A 6,330-nucleotide genomic window follows, 5' to 3' on the forward strand; every position below is an offset into this window, starting at 1 on the left:
TAACCTAAGTGTACACTGACAGTGGATTAAATAGTTATATATTCATTTAGTGAAGTACAAGAGAGTAGCTTTTCAGCTTCCTGAGGTATTATTGATATACAAACTGCTTATATTTAATGTATACAATTTGATTAATTTGGACATATGCATACATCTATGCTACCATCACTACAAGGTAATAGACATATCCATCACTTCTAAAAGTTTCCTTCTGTCAGAAGGAACCTATTCTTGCTACATGTAACAACAGGAATGAATTTCATAAACATCACAGTAGCATAAGAAGCCAAACACAATGGATTACATACCATATAAGTACTTTTACACAAAGCTAATAAATAGTCAAAATGAATCCATATTGTTAGAAGTCAAGATAATGGTGATCTTGGTGGTGAGGTAGTTTACTGGAAGGAGGCAAGAGGACTTCTGGAACGCCTTTAATGTTTTGTTACTTGATTGGATGTGCACATGGTTAAACTTCACCAAACAGTAAAAATGTTTTACAACTGCCAACATTCAGTGTTGGGGAAATTAGGAAAACTAGTCACACTGATGAAACTAGTTACATTGATAAAGGAAATGCCAATTGCTACAATCATTTTGGACAGCAGCCTAGCAATTGCTATTAAAATTTAATATAAATACAACATTTGAACCAGCAACCCGCTTTTGAGAATTTGTTCTGTGTAAAAAAAGCAGCATTATAGAAGGCTACATGAAAATATATTTGAAATGGCCCCAAACTAGAAATAGTTCTAATATCCATAATTAGGAAAATGGTCAAATGGATAATAATACAGTTAGCCATGGTATATTATGCAGCCATTAAATTAAAACTTTTTTAAAGATTTATTTATTTATTCATGAGAGACACAGAGAGATCTAGAGACAGAGACATAGGCAGAGGGAGAAACAGGCTCCCTGCAGGGAGCCTGATGTAAGACTCAATCCCGGGATTCCAGGATCACGCTCTGAGCTGAAGGCAGATGCTCAACTGCTGAGCACCCAGGCGTCCCAATAATAATGTTTTTTATACATAACTAATGAAGTATAAGAATTTCTATGATGTGTTATTGAGAGATGTCTAAAGCAAATGTGTACAAATACATTCAAATTCAAGATATAACTAGATTATTGACATTGCTTAGCTAATGGGAGTAGAGTGGGAAAAGAAAAAGATAGTAAGGAGATAGGAAAATGATTTGATGATAAAGATCCATGTAGTTTTTTAAATGAAGGTAAAACCTTGAAAGTAATTCTTTGTTTACATAAGGAGAGTAGGTTAAATACAATTATCTGGAGTCACTAAAAATAATTATAATGATGATTGTATGTGTGTGTGTGTGTGTGTGTTGCCTGTCTGAATATAAAGTGTTTATTTTTTTATTGTTAAGGAAAATTTCTGGTTACAAAACAGTATTATAATATGATCACACCTACTTATAAGTTTAGATGAGTGTAAAAAGATTATCTGGGTAGTATACCTCAAGATATTAAAGAAAGCTATCTATAACTGATGAATGTTTAGTCTTTTAGGTCATGTGTACTTTCTAGATTTTTCTGAATTAACTAAAATTAAAAATTCTAAATATATACATAGGAACAGAAAATAAAAAGGAAAGAACAAATGAAGATAAGTAATCTAAGAATTCAACCCAAGAAATTAGAAAAAAAACCCTAAGTTACCAGAATGAAGGAGATGATAATAATAATAATAATAATAGTAATAATAACAACAACAGAATTAAATTAATAGAAAAAAAGCAAAACAACAGATAGTATCAAGAAAGGATCTTTGGCTGAAATCTCAATTAGAAAGCATAATAGATATCCTAATCAAGAAAAAAAGTGAAGTTCAACTAAGCAAAATTATAACAATAGTTGGACAAATAACCACATACAATTTTAAAATAACTTTCCAAGAATACTTTTCATGCAATACTTTACATGAAAATAACCTTGAAAAAATGAATTGTATTGTACTCTAGCAAATATTCATTGCCAACATTTACCTCAATAATGATAGAAGATCTAAACACAATAGGCCAAAGGGGAAAAAAATCTGAGGAAGTTAACAGAGAGCCATTCTTTACCCTCTACCAACCAAGAAAAGCTTTTATCCAGTGGCATCCCCATAGCCATAGACAACAGACCTGTGTCTATTCTGATTTACCAGTGCCCTTGCTCTACTCCTTGTGAATCCCATTCCTGCCCAGGCCCCAGATAGTTTCACAAGTGAATTCAAACAAGGCTTTAGGATACAAAGCATGAAAGAAGAGTCTTCATTTTTTTCTTTTTTTCAAAGCTAGCACAATATTGGTTACAAGTATTTGAAATTTTTAAAAATGAAGAATATTTGTGCAATTTTGTTAATACCTTTCTAGCATCTGCTATATTATCATAGCTATTCTCCTTGGATATTAGTGTTCTACAATGTTAATATTAAAGTTTTCTAATTTGGAAACATGTCTGGAAAAATGTATTTTGGTCATGGTGCATTATTATTTTAATGTACTGTGGGATTTGAATGGATTTCAGGATTTATAATGCTTACATTAAAAAAATTAAAAATCTTTATTTGAAATAAAATTCTAAGATCATGACTAACCATATGATGCTAGAAATATTTTCATTATGGTTAGGAATAAGACATGGAAGCACATTAATTTTAACAAATGTACTAGCTATGAAATTAACCAAGAAAATTTAAAACCAAGTAGACAATGAAAAAGAAGAGAGCAAAAATAATTTTATTTGTAGACAATCTATTCATAAACTCCAGAGATTTGACATTAAAAAAAAAGAAGAGACAATTACTTGGTACAGATTTAATACAAAAAATCAGTAGTTTTGTTAAATATAATGTAACTAGTATATAATTAAAAGAGAAAAGAGAAAAAAGGCATAAAAAATAAGTAATCTGTTAATCTGTTAAGTGACAAATATACAGGAAATGTATGAAGATCATTTTAAAATTCTACAGGAGGAATTGAGTAAATTTTTTAAAATTTTATTTTATTTAATTCCATTAATTAACATATAGTGTATTATTAGTTTCAGAGGTAAGAGTTCAGTGATTCATCAGTTGCATATAATACCCAGTGCTCATCACATCATGTGCCCTCCTTAATGCCCGTCTCCCAGTTATCCCCGCCCATCTTTCTTCTAGCAACCTTCAGTTTGTTTCCTAGAGTTAAGAGTCTCTTATGGTTTATCTCTCTCTCTCTGATTTCATATTATTTTATTTTGCCCTCCCTTCCCCTATGATTCTGTTTCTTAAATTCCAAAATGGAATGCATTTGTAAATAAAGATATATTTTGGGGAAAAATACTCAAAACTATAAAGGCATTAATTCCCCTTAAATTCCAGTTAGATTGAAGGATCTTAATAACCACAATTTTAAATTCATTTGGAAAACAAAACATTAGTAACCTGAAATTTTGTAAAAAAGAATGACAAAAACCTTTTCCCATCAGATATTAAATATTGTATGAAGCTATATCATTTAAAACTATTATAATATTAACAAATTAATAGCCTGATAGATCAGTGGAACTGGTAGAGGGTCCAGTAAAAGAACTCATTGCATTTAACATTTGATAAATATGGGATTTCAAATCAGAGATAGGAATGAAATTTATAACAAATAGTATAGGAATAATTTGGCTTTCAGTCGGTTATAGATTTTTGTGAAGGAAACATATATACATAGATACTACATAAGTTTATTTAGTTTATTTAGCCAAATACACAACAAGGCAGGAGCAGATGCAGTAGAGCTTCCCTGGGTGAGCAGAATCCTAACATGGGCAAGAGGTTGCTGGTAATACTGTTCAAACAAGACAGTATCTTGATGATCTGAAAAACTCAAGCCTTACAATATCATTGACCTTTCTAATCCAGATTATAGCAACTTTCATTCTGTAAGAAATTCTATTAGTAAAGCAAGTGTTTGTATTTGAGGAAATGTTTACAAATATCAGACTCCTTTTAGAGAGTATATGAGGCAACATAAATTAGTTACTTTGATGAAATTAATCTAATTATAGCCATTAGAAAAAATTTGTTTATATAATTCCATTGGCTTCATTAATCATGTATGCTTTGCTTCTACATGTGGAAAAGATACCTGAACTATAGACCATCAAATAAGGTGAGTTTTTAAAAAGGATTTTATTCAGAATTTGTTATACAGTAGTGAATTCAAACATTAAATAGCATTGGGAGGGGTAAGTTAATATGTGTACCTAGTAGCTGAGTTAGAAATCACGGTTATTCTCAATTCTGCTATTGACCCAAATGTTTCTCTGACATTATCTAGAAACACATTTTGGGCAGCTCCCATTAATTGTTAAGTTAGAGAATGAATACTTTACATACTAAATAGGTATCAGCACTCATTTATAGAATTAATAAAGATTTGCCAATGAGAAAGTGAATCTTCCACAAATAGTTCAATTATTTAAAAACTTTATGCTTATAGTAATGAGAGAAAATTAAAATTATATGGAAATATATGCACCCCAGATTGAGCATGGTGTTGAATTCAGATCATTTTACCATGCTAGGCATTGAAAACAAGTAAAGTCAGAGATTAATAAAGTGCTGATATGGGGCAAAGAGCAAACCACTGTAACAGATTTAGCCTGGAGCCAAGAAAACTCTGGATTATCAGGATTTCTTGTATGGATTTTTGTAAGGAGCAGCCTCCTTCCCAATAAAATGTCAAAATTATATTGATTAAAAAATTTTAAAAGAAACTGGATTTTGAAATCTATAGAGCATTTCGATCATCAGAAGTTAGATGGTTCAGACTTCCTATCTGACTTCCTAAGATTTTCCTGCTTTAATTTCTATGATGTGATAATTAAACCAAAACAATCAAGGACCACATGGTGTGCTGAGGCCTCTTGGGTCCTTGGAGTTATTTCAAGAGGTCTGTGACTCCGTATGTACACTAATCATTGTTGATTGAAGAAATAATAAATGCATTACATACACAAATGCAGTCTTCTATTGTAAATGCATCAGATTCTGTTTTGATTAAAGATTCAGGGTAACATTTTGTCATTAGGCATTTTATCAGCACCTCCCCAAAGCACAATTTTATTCCAGCTGGATCCATAATTTTTTTTAGACCATATAAAGAAATTTTCTCACATGAAATGGCTAGAAATTGTGCCTTCAAAGTCAACCTTTTCTATCAGGTTCTGACTAATGACAATTCAGCTTCAAATAACCACTTTTGTCAGACGTCATTATGAAATAACTAATCAGGTCCATGTAATGGCCTACAATAGGCACCAAAGATACAAAGTGGTACAAGACACCCCGAGGTGGCAGAGAGAATTTCCAAATTTTGTCAGCCTTTTGTTATTGATCTCAGAAAATTCAAAACTCTATCTTCCTTCACAGATCTTTTCCTCTTGGTTGTATTTACTATGGTGTTTAATAACTGGCATTCAACCCCTAGCCCAGACTATGGAGTTATCTTGGCTTCTCCCATCCTCTACAATAAAATCCTTCCTAGAGTCCAACTATCTTCATCACTACCATCTCTGCTTCAGTTTTGGTTTTAGTGAGGAGCACTGAAACTCCTTCCTACGTGGATCTTTGCTTCCAGCCTTGCCCCACCCCAATGCATGTTCCATACTTTGCCAAGATAGTGTTAAAGTGACAGGAACAGGACCAAGATGGAGTTACTCAAATTTAACCCTATTCAGCAAACTAAAGCTTAACTACATTTCTATGCTCAGCTTTTCCAGAAAAGGAGGACCTAGGTCAACTGACCAGCACATGCTCACTCAACACAAGTTGTCTGAGCCAACTGCAAGACTTCCTTTAGCTCCATATAAGGGAAATGACTGCTTTAACCAATTGGCAAAAGCATAGTGTAACCTCCTTACTACTGCTCTTTTCCATCTGTAAAATCTCTTGCCTTGTACAGCTCTTTGGAGCTCCTTTCTACCTGCCAGATTGGATACTGTCTGATTCACAAGTCTCTGATTAAAGCCAGTAAGATCTTTACAATTTACTCCGTTAAACAATAGCTTATAAAATTCGATTTTGAACATCCCATCTGTTAAAATCTTTCAATTGCTCCCTGTTGTTTTCAGGATGAAATTATATTCCTATTTTTTTCTGCCCTACTTTTTTTCCAATTGTAGAAAGAACATTTAACATGTTCTTTTAACAAAATTTTAAGGGCATAGTATAATATTGGTAACTATAGGCACGATGTTGTACATCAGATCTCTAGAACTTGCTCACCTTCTGTAACTGAAACTGTATACTCATTGAGTAGCAACTCCCCCATTCCCCTTTCCCTA

Source organism: Canis lupus, chromosome 15, assembly GCF_011100685.1.
Source record: "Canis lupus familiaris isolate Mischka breed German Shepherd chromosome 15, alternate assembly UU_Cfam_GSD_1.0, whole genome shotgun sequence".
Lineage (NCBI taxonomy): Eukaryota > Metazoa > Chordata > Mammalia > Carnivora > Canidae > Canis > Canis lupus.